The following is an 11,823-nucleotide window of genomic DNA, read 5'->3' as shown; positions in this document are numbered from 1 at the left end:
CGCAGACACATGGAGAACATGCAAACTCCACACAGAAAGGCACCCGGTTGACCCCTGGAATCAAACCTGAGTCCTTCTAGTTAAGCGACAGTGCTAACCACTATACCACCGTTTTTTCTAACTGGTAAGCTTTCTTCAGATGAATATTGATTATTTAATGCTTTGCATTATCTGGTCTTGTTAATATAATGACCTCTTTTTGGCTTATTGTATGATGGTGGATAAATGAAATGTACATAGTGTCACGGGTTTGCGGGACAAGACGTGTGTAAATTATTGAAGGACCCAAGATGCGGCACAACTGAGGTGAGGAAGCTTTATTGAAGGAGCGTGCTCAAGTAACAAAGGCGAGGGTGGCGAAAAACAGAACTGAGTAAACCTAAACTGGGAAAACTAAGAATAGAAAACTAACCAGAAACCTAGAGACACAAATGGAGATGCAGGGAGACGTAGACAGACGCAGCAAAACCACTCTGGACGAAGGAGGGGAAAAACGCAAACAGAACACACTGAGATCAGACACAGACCTTCAAAGTAAAACAGGAAAAACACATACACACACTCAAAGACAGAGACTCAGAGACTTGGGCTACGTCCACACGTACCCAGGTATTTTTGAAAACGCAGATTTTTCTATGCGTTTGCACCTTTCGTCCACACGTAAACGGCGTTTTTGGTCACTGAAAACAGAGATTTTTAAAAACTCCGGCCAGGGTGGATATTTTTGAAAACTCCGTTTTTGCATTTACGTGTGGACGAGAAAAACAGAGAAAACGCAGCGTCAAAGGTGTGCGCCTTTCTTGACGTCACACTGTGCACCACGTTATTGTTTTGGTGAAATGAATTTCTACAATATTGTTACTGTTAATTGTACTCTCTGCAGTGTTTAAATGCTTACACATACACACACAGAGACTGTCCCTCCACACATACGCTTCTATGCCCCAACCTTGTTTACCATTTCCCACCGAGGCTTCTAGACTTCTGATTGGCCAACATTTCTACACGGTTAGGAATATATCACCACCTGTTGCTTTGGCATGTTCCTAGCAGCATTTTCCTTCATTTCTGCGTTTACGTGTGGACGGGATTATTTTTTAAAACAAAAACGGAAAATCTCTGTTTTCAAAAATACCCGTGTACGTGTGGACGTAGCCTTGGTCTAAACACAGAGACTTGACTACACTAGAGGGGGGATACACAGGCAGGGATGACACCAAACAGAGCAACACAAACTAACCCTGGGAAACCAAAACACAACAGTCATAATACATAAAACTATCAAAAGTAAAAGTACAGAAACCAAAAACACTGGGTCACCGACACATAATGTCCTTGTGTAATATAGTTAAATGTTCTATCTTGGTAACATCAAATGACCATAGCATAATTTTTCAACAAGTCAAAGACACACCTTCTCATCTGTCACATTTCTGTTCATTCAAAACACTTATGCATTGTTGTATTTTATACAGCTCTTCCAGAATTCAAAGTAAAGGCTCGTGTGAGTATTTAATGTACAAAGCAACTCTACTGAATTTCTGAGTTTCTAGAGTAGACACAGCGACAATCATGGCAGTGCTATGTGAAATAGCCATCAGAGCTCACGTCACAACAGGCTTCAGGTGCCATTTTAGTGAATTTAACAATACTATAAATTTTGATATCGGTCTAGCTGACATTAGGTTATGTACGCAACATGCAATAGAACCAAATATTTAGAAGCCAATGGTTCAAATTAGTTGGGAGAACCTTCACTTAACGTATTTTCAACACTGTAAGACGCACTTTAAATTCTTTATATTTCTCAAAAATCGACAGTGCGCCTTATAATCTGGTGCGCCTTATGTATGAATTCTGGTTGTGCTTACTGACCTCGAACCGATTTTATGTGGTACACGGTGCTCAAAAATCTGTCAAAAACTGTTTTAGCACAACTTTGGTAAGCTACAAAGCCACACCGCTTGATGGATTGTCAGAGCATTATGGCTACCAGAGCCAGGAGCCTCGCGAAGTTAGTAGGAAGTTAGCTTGCTAGCAAGAAGAATGAGTTGAGTAAAGTTTGACTAATCTGACTGTTTTGTTTCGCTTAATGTGCCTTTTGGCCTAAAAAACACATTAATTATAACAGTGGTTTTGTTAGGAAAACTGTTCTGTATACCGGTTCTTTGACGCATGATAGTTCTTTAAAGAATCATAAAGACATTTGAATAACCATTTGTCACAATACAGCTGTGTGCAGGCAAGAGAAGGACCCAAACGCAAAGATAGGAAAGACAAAGATAAACTCAAAAACACAGCTTTATTGCTGGCGTAGGGGAACACGAATAAAAATACAAAACTAAACTACTACCACTTTAGTTTTGTAGTATTGCCCAGTTCAGCAAATAAAGCTGTTTTCTGAGTTTAAGTCCCTCTTCGTGAATCTACTTTTGGGTCCTTTTCCTGCCTGCACAGTCTGTGACAGGGTGCCCACGGCCACAGGGTGGGAGTCCCAAAGGACCAGGGGTGACAGGCAATCAATGCTGCTGGAGACCGAGATCAAGGCACCAGTATATGTATACCAATATAACAGTATACCAATATATGTGTTTGTGTATAAATACACATATGCTTTCAATTGAGTAATTTAATTGATCTAGGTAGCTCTGTTTTGGCCTTCTTGAGGCCAATCAGCATTCATGCCGCATACTTTAAATCACATCTGTCATTCTCCTTTGTGGACACTTTCGTGCAACCACTTCCTCCCCATCTCCACCTCTCATCACTCAAGCTCCATTCAAGCCACTTTCATCACCTTCACCAATCACCAGCGTCCATGCTCCGAGGGGTCCTGCTTTAATCCTTCTCACACCTAGGGTTACGTTCTGCCAACATGGCCCATTAGAGTATAACCTAGGGTGACCATATTTTGATTTCCAAAAAAGAGGACATTTGGCTCAGTCATGAAGAACTTGCTTAAAGAAAAATAAAATTGGCCCTGGCATTTTGACTAGAGACCAGCCCACCAGGTATTATAGGAAAAGCCATAAAGTCTTTGAATAAAAATTAACGCTGTTGTGACAGTGATCTACACTGTCTTGTTGGTATATGTATGATTTCTATACATTTTACATCAGATAAAAACTTTGGTTGTAAGATTCAGATAATTATTTATTAAAATCTGGACATTTTAAATGAGATTAAGAAAGAAAAGTTTTCTTGTGGAAAGCAGTTCAGTTCAGCGGGACTACTTAGGACTTACCAAGCACACCATTGTTTTTCTTGTGACATTACCAATAAGTTTGATGTGTCACATGGCCCTCTTCCTATTTAAAAAACAAAAGTTGTATGCAAGATGGCCGACTTCTAAATGGTCACCATGGTCACCAGCCATCTTGAGGTGTTTGCCCCCTCACATATACTAATGTGCCACAAACAGGACTTTAATATCACCAACCATTCCCATGTTATTACGGTGTATCCATATAAATGGCCCACCCTGTATATGAGTGCTTGTGTATAAATACACAAACAACACACATATGCTTTCAATTGTGTAATTTAAGTGATCTAGGTAGCTCTGTATTGGAAGTTCAGTTAATGCTAGTTTTGGAGTTTGTACGTGCTTTGTCTCTTGGGGCCACCGCATATATTTATATATAAACATATATAAATAAAACCACTTTTTTTTTGCGTATAATTTTATATTATTGTTAATAATAAATTAATTAAAGCAACAAAACAACCTGAAGAGCCAGTTGGGAGCCGGAAATCCCATCACTACTGAGACAACAGACTGCATGACCTCGATCGTGGCTCAAGAGTTGGCAGTGCATCTTGTAACCGGAAGGTTGCCAGTTTGAGCCCCGGCTTGGACAGTCTCGATTGTTGTGTCCTTAGGCAAGACACTTCACCTACCGCCTACAGGTGATGGCCAGAGGGGCCGATGGCGCGATATGGCAGCCTCGCTTCTGTCAGTCTGCCCCAGGGCAGCTGTAGCTACAACTGTAGCTTTCCTCCACAAGTGTGTGAATGTGAGAGTGAATGAATAGTGGAATTGTAAAGCGCTTTGGGTGCTTAGAAAAGCGCCATATAAATGCAGTCCATTATTATTATTTCATTTTTTCTTAACATATTCATTATTTTTAACAGCTGATACTGGCCCCGATTCCTTTTCTTGTGCAAAAAAAAAAAGGATGTTCGGTGCCTATTTCATTCTGACAACACTGATTGTGGTTTGCTAGTGATTTACAACTATTTTTAAAATTTAACTTGTCCACTGTTTAAAAGTCCACTGTTTAAACTAGCAGTGCTTTGCCTCAAAGCGCATGCACATACTCCTTATTAAAATTCCAAGGGATAAGATTTGGCTTGATTTGTTCTTCAATCATACTTCTCAGTTGCAATACAGTTGGTAAAGAAATAATGGGAGCAAGAATTTTAGAACTCTCTCTATCTCAATTAACTTTCTAATAAATACAAAATACTCATTGTCCACAGCATACAAAAGAAAATCAAGACTTTTTAAAAAAAAAAAAACCATCTGTTCACAAGACTGTTTCAATATCTTGTCTTTAGCTGCTACGGTGCTAAAACTAATAGGACATGCTTTATCCTGTATTTCAAGAGGTGAGTAAGGAAAATTTTGAATGTCTGAAACTTGTCTAACTCCAACTGTCCTGAGAGAAATAGGAAGGAATGCAGGAAGATCAACTAGTCTTCTTCTCTTAAACCGATAAGTAGTTTTGAGATGCTTTCAATGAATCTGTGCTTGCTTCATCTATTTCAAAACTCTGCCTGATGTGTTTTTTCAAAGTTCTTTGAACAAACTTCTTTTCCTCATAAATACTTTTCTTATCTTCAAAGTTGTGTTTGCAGTGTCTACTAGGGCAGGGTATCGTCACTGATTTCTATAATCGATTCAATTTCGATTCACAAGGTTCTGATTTGATTTGATTTGGGAATATTTTGCCTCAGACAGTCAGAAATGTTGTAATTCTGATGATTTATCAGTACTGACACTTGTAACACTTAATCAGCATTGTAAGTATCACAGCAGATGCCTGAAAAACATGAAGGAAATTTTCCTGTCCTGGCTTTTTATAGCAGATAACCGCTTTAAAAATATTCTACAGTAGATCAAAAACTATAATCAGCAACATTACTATATGCTGCTGAAGTGAAGCAGAACAACTTTTAAAAAGTTTAAATTTCTTTGGTATTGAACAGTCAAAATTAGGCTTTCTGGTTGCAGGTCATTTGGAAATAAAAACAGTACACTGAGAGAGAGAGAGAGCTGTGCAGGAAGTGTGATTTTATTGTGGGAGAAGCAAAACAGCAAAAGTAAGAGGGAATTAATTACGATATTTATCAAATGTGAAGCGTAGGGGAGACCGGGGATAGTTGTAACGTGGGTCAGTTGTAACACTTCCAATTTCTCCTATCAGGGCTTTTCAAAATGTGATTCATCCTGTACATGCCCAATTCAGTTCTTCTATCACATGTGAAAAATTAGCACATTTTGGCAAACACAGGCAATTTAAGAAGAAAAAAAGTAATTTGTATACCAAAAGGTAAGTTTTTTTTACTTTATTTCAATTTTTAATAGCATTATCTGCTTTGCAGTTAAACTCATCAAACTTAAATGATGTTATTTGTATGTCTATGGGGATATATTCTGTGCAGGTCTTTAGTGCTAATGTTTTAAGTTGGGCATACACTGTGCGATTTTTGTCCCATTTTGAGCCGATTTTTCAGTTGTGCGACCGTTTTGGTGATTGGCCCAATTTTGGCCTTCATTGTGCATCGTGTATTGTGTAGTATACGTGGGGTAACGAGAAGCGATTAACACCTCACAACCAGCTCCCGATCATCAATCGCTTGGTCGGGAGGAATCCTCACGACCATCGTGAGGGTGTCACCGCAGCTGCTCACACTGCACACGCGCAAACACATAAGTGTCAGTGAAAAAGACGGAGTAGCACAGCAGTGCAGCGTGTGATCTGGACACAAGCGATGGAGGCACTTGTAGAACTTTGGAAAGCTCATCCGAGCCTTTTCGATGTGGCCTCACAAAAGGCCACATCGATGTGGCCTCTTGTTAGCAAGATGGCGGCGCGCTCGGGTGCAGCGGCTCTTAGCTCTCCAGTTTGGTGCTTGTTTTTACTTTTACTGTGTATATTTTTGAATGTTTGCAACGCCGCCATCTCTTACAGTCGCCAGAACCTAATGGACCTAGGTTTCAAATATAGTTTGTCTGTCTCTGGCGACTATCAACGAACACACAACATCCCGGGGGAGATAACGAGATCGCCAGGGTCACCGTGGATGGTCTGCCCGCCCAGCAAGCGTAGGAGGCGACGAAGGGAGAGAAAGCAAAAGAGAGGATGCCGGTCGGGCCCAGATGCTAGGCTACGTAAACAACCATACCGGCCAGCTCTTCCGAGCCTCTTCCTATCGAACGCCAGATCCATCACCCACAAATTGGACGAACTGGAGCTACAGATAGCCACCACGAGCTTTGCACGTAACTGCAGCATTATTCTTATCACGGAGTCGTGGCTTCACCCGCTGATTCCCGACGCTGCAGTTGAGTTAGCAGGCCGCACGCTACACCGGCATGACAGAAACAGCAACTCAGGTAAAAGCAGAGGAGGGGGGCTATGTGTTTACGTGCATAACGAATGGTGTTGTAACAGCAGGATCATTCACACACACTGTTCTCCTGATTTGGAGGTTCTGGCAGTCTCGTGCAGACCTTTTTATATCCCGAGGGAGTTTACAGTAGTTATTGTGATAGCTGTTTATATACCACCGGATGCTAACGTGGGCATGAATCTCAGCCTCTTGCTCAACACCATAAATAAACAACAGCTTGCCCACCCCAATGGGGTTTTTATTGTCGCTGGCGACTTCAACAAAGCGTGCCTAAAGACTGTGCTTCCCAAATTTGTCCAGTTTGTGGACTTTGCTACGAGAGGAGAAAACACTTTGGACCATGTCTATTCAAACATCAGGCATGCCTTCAGAGCGACACCCCTCCCCCATCTGGCTGGATCTGACCACCTCTGCATGTCTCTCACCCCCAACCTACACACCCCTGCTGAGAAAAACAAAGCCCCAGACAAAGATAATAAAAACCTGGCCTGAAGGAGCCCTCTCTCAACTGCAGGACTGCTTCTCAACAACTGTATGGGATTTATTCTCCAGCCTCAACCTCCAGGAGTACACGGACACTGTACTCTCGTACATCAGGAACTGTGTTGACAATGTCACCGTTAACAAAAGGGTCAGGGTGTTTCCAAATCAAAAACCCTGGATGAATAGCGAAGTGCAATCCCTCCTAAAAAACCGTAACACCGCCTTCAAGTCAGGGGACAGGGCTGCGTATAGGGCGGCCAGGGCAGACCTGAGTAGAGGCATCAAGAAAGCCAAGGCTGCCTATAGGAGGAGGATTGAAGATCACTTTGCTGTCGACAACGACCCCAGAAAAATGTGGCAGGGGATCAATCACATTACCAACTACAGAAGAAACAACCAGGCGATATCTAGGACTGATGCCTCGCTGGCTGAGGATCTAAACCGTTTCTTCGCCCGCTTTGAGACGTCCAGGCCCTCAGCTGTTACACCACTTCCACCCGCCTCTAGCACCGGCACACTAACATTTGGAGAGCATCAAGTGAGGCGTGTTCTAAGGTCAGTGAATCCCAGGAAGGCGGCAGGTCCTGATGGAATACATGGAAAGGTTCTCAGAGCATGTGCTGACGAACTGACCGGAGTCTTCACTAAAATCTTCAACCTTTCCTTGTCATTAAACACCGTCCCACCCTGCCTCAAAACCTCAATCATCATCCCCATCGCTAAGAAGACGGCTGTGGACAGCCCAAATGACTACAGGCCTGTTGCACTTACGCCTGTAGTGATGAAGTGCTTTGAGAGACTGGTCTGTCAGCACATCAGGGCCGGTCTGCCTTCCACTCTGGACCCCCACCAATTTGCCTATAGGACAAATCGATCCACCGAGGACGCCATCACCATAGCGCTCCACACTGCGCTGAGTCACCTGGAGCACCGAGGAAACTATGTGAGAATGCTCTTCCTGGACTTCAGCTCAGCATTCAATCACATCATCCCGGAGATCCTGGTCGAGAAACTGTCTAACCTGGGACTCTCCACCTCCATCTGTCTCTGGATCAAGGACTTCCTGACAAATAGACCACAGTCTGTCAGACTCGGCCCCCACCTGTCCAGCACCATCACACTCAGTACCGGGTCTCCACAAGGATGTGTTCTGAGTCCCCTCTTGTTTACGCTCTACACATCCGACTGCTCCCCTACCCATCTCTCAAACACCATCATAAAGTTTGCGGATGACACCACAGTGGTTGGACTCATCTCAAGGGGGGATGAGTCGGACTACAGAGATGAGGTTAACAGATTGACTGAGTGGTGTTCAGCTAACAACCTCCAACTGAACACCACGAAAACTAAAGAACTTATTTTGGACTTCAGGAAGGGCAGAGCAGACCCGGCCCCACTCTACATTCACGGGAACTGTGTGGAGAGGGTACACTCCATGAGGTTTCTGGGCGTGCAGATCTCTGTTGATCTCTCCTGGACTGCAAATACCACGGCGTTGGTAAAAAAGGCCCAGCAGCGTCTCCATTTGTTGAGAGTGCTCAGGAGGAACAACCTGGAGGAGAGGCTGCTGGTGACATTCTATAGAGCCACCATAGAGAGCATCCTAACGTACGGCATAACAACGTGGTATGCAGGGTGCTCAGTTGCAGACAGGAAAGGACTGCAGAGGGTCATCAACACAGCCCAGAAGATCACTGGCTGCCCTCTGCCCAGCCTGGAGGCCATTGCGAACTCCCGATACCTCAGCAGAGCTGGCAATATCATTAAGGACTACTCTCACCCCAGTAATCAACTGTTTGAACTATTACCGTCAGGCCGACGGTACAGGTCACATAAAACCAGGACAAACAGATTCAGGGATAGCTTCTTGCCCAGAGCTATCACCATAGTAAATAAGCACAAAACAATTAAACCTGCTTAACCATACTTGCCATTGTCACTATACTATGCTGCTATTCATACTATCATTATATTATGCTGCTATCCTGTATATATTGTACTTATTTATTGTCTGAGCACTACAGTTGTTTTATTGTACTTTTTATATTTTACATTTATATTTATTTTGCTTTTTGCACCAAGGGAGTGGCACTCCAATTTCGTTGTACTTTGTACAATGACAATAAAGGCTATTCTATTCTATTCTATTCTATTCTAAAAAATTATCACGACCACAACAACTGTGAAAATAGTTGGATTTACATTGCTGCTCAATCACAGCTGCCTGATCAATGTTTTTCATTAGCAATTTAGCAAAGTTGATGTTGGTGGTGTGCGTGTCTGTGTGAGTGAAAGACAGAGAGGGAGAGGGAGAGTGAGCGACAGATTTTCTGTTATAACCTTCATTTTATGGACACACAGTGTGAGCACTCAGGTCGCATCAGAGCATCGGAACGTATAGTGTGAGACCCTGCATCGTGACCTACGAACCTCGAACCCCTGCGAGTCAATCGTACAGTTTGAGCAGAAGCTGAATAACGCGACTGAAAAAAATCACACAGTGTATGCCCAGCTTTAGCTGTTAGCGGTAATGTTAGCTACTTCATGGCTATAGGAGTCTGGGTCAGTTGTAACAGCAACAGTCTGGGTTAGTTATAACAATAATGCAAATGTTAAAACTTACCACACTATTACTTTAACTTATATTAAACAAGTTGGGGCAATGCCATCAGCAGAGAGGTTCACTGGTCACCTTTGTATATGCGGTTAATGCCACTGGCAACACAATTCCTCCAATGTTTGTGTTTCCACGCATACGTTATGCAGACCACTTTGTCAGAGATGGGCCAGTAGGAAGTATCGGTAGTGGAAATAGGACAGTGCAAGAAACAGATTTCCTCCTCTTTCTGAAGCACTTTGCAAACCACACCAAGGTAAGCCATGAAGAAAAGTAATTCTTCTCATGGACATCGCAGTGGAATTGCGATGCTGGTGCTCAACTACATTTTTCAGCTTCATTGTTATGTTCAAAAGTTGGTGCAAGAGTTGTAGGTTACAATGCCCACTGAGCCAATGAGGCCAAACTCAGACCAACCAAAATTAATAAAATATACAGTTGTTTAAAATTCCATAATTTCTCTTATTTTAGGGATTGGAATATGTTCAAAAGCTAGATTTCTGCATTCTGTCACACACACACATAGCTACATAAATAGTTCAGTGCATTCAGGTGTTGAATTAAAAAGATTACATGTTAAGATTTTGTCAGTACCCTTATTTCATTGTGTTACATTTCACCCCAGGATATGTTACAACTAACCCAGACTATGGTGTTAATTGTAACATTTCACTCTTTGTGTTTCAATTCAATTCAATTCAATTTTATTTATATAGCGCCAAATCACAACAACAGTTGCCTCAAGGCGCTTCATAGGTACAGAGAAAAACCCAACAATCATATGACCCCCTATGAGCAAGCACTTTGGCGACAGTGGGAAGGAAAAACTCCCTTTTAACAGGAAGAAACCTCCGGCAGAACCAGGCTCAGGGAGGGGCGGGGCCATCTGCTGCGACCGGTTGGGGTGAGAGAAGGAAAACAGGATGAAAGACATGCTGTGGAAGAGAGACAGAGGTTAATAACAGATATGATTCAATGCAGAGAGGTCTATTAACACATACGGAGTGAGAAAGGTGACTGGAAAGAAAAAACTCAATGCACCATGGGAATCCCGGGCAGCCTACGTCTATTGCAGCATAACTAAGGGAGGATTCAGGGTCACCTGGTCCAGTCCTAACTATATGCTTTAGCAAAAAGGAAAGTGTTAAGCCTAGTCTTGAAAGTAGAGATAGTGTCTGTCTCCCGAATCCAAACTGGAAGCTGGTTCCACAGAAGAGGGGCCTGAAAACTGAAGGCTCTCCCTCCCATTCTACTTTTAAATACTCTAGGAACAACAAGTAGGCCTGCAGTGCGAGAGCGAAGTGCTCTAATAGGGTGATATGGTACTACAATAGGGATTGTAGTACCAATCTCAGTTGAAGTCACAGCTGATTTAAATGGCTAAATTAGCTCCTCAACATGTCCTGAAGTTCTCCAGAGGCCTGGTAATGAACTAATCATGTGATTCAGGTGTGTTGACCCAAGGTGAGATCTAAAACCTGCAGGGACACCGGCCCTCGTGGACTGACATTGCCCACCCCTGTACTACAAGATCATTAAGATAAGATGGGGCCTGATTATTTAACCCTCATAATGTCCCCCCGATTTCCATACAACTGGGGTGATCAGGGGTCAAAACTGTCCCCGCTTCATTTGAGTGTTTTTTAAAGTATAAAGTATAAATTGTCAATCAATTCAGTGTTACATCTTAGTTTTACTTAAGACCAACACATTAACACAAAATTTACCCAACATTTTACATTTTAGGGCCACCACACCTTGTTTACAAAAAATACACCCTGTTTTTTAAGCGAAAATAAAACAAGAAAATTAAATATTTAATTGTTTAGATAATTTTGACTATCTGACTAACTACAGAGTGCTGTATGTTGAACTTTAGTGAGAATTTTTTTTTTGAACCATTTAAATTTTTTAAATGGCAGCACATAATCACACCTGTGGTCCTCAGGGGTCAAAAATGTCCCCACTTCATTTGACTGTTTTTTAAAGTATAAAGTATAAATTGTCAATCAATTCAGTGTTACATCTTAGTTTTACTTAAGACCAACACATTAACACAAAATTTACCCAACATTTTACATTTT

Source organism: Neolamprologus multifasciatus, chromosome 14 (assembly GCF_963576455.1).
Source record: "Neolamprologus multifasciatus chromosome 14, fNeoMul1.2, whole genome shotgun sequence".
NCBI lineage: Eukaryota > Metazoa > Chordata > Actinopteri > Cichliformes > Cichlidae > Neolamprologus > Neolamprologus multifasciatus.
Note: the sequence above shows the minus strand (reverse complement) of the source record.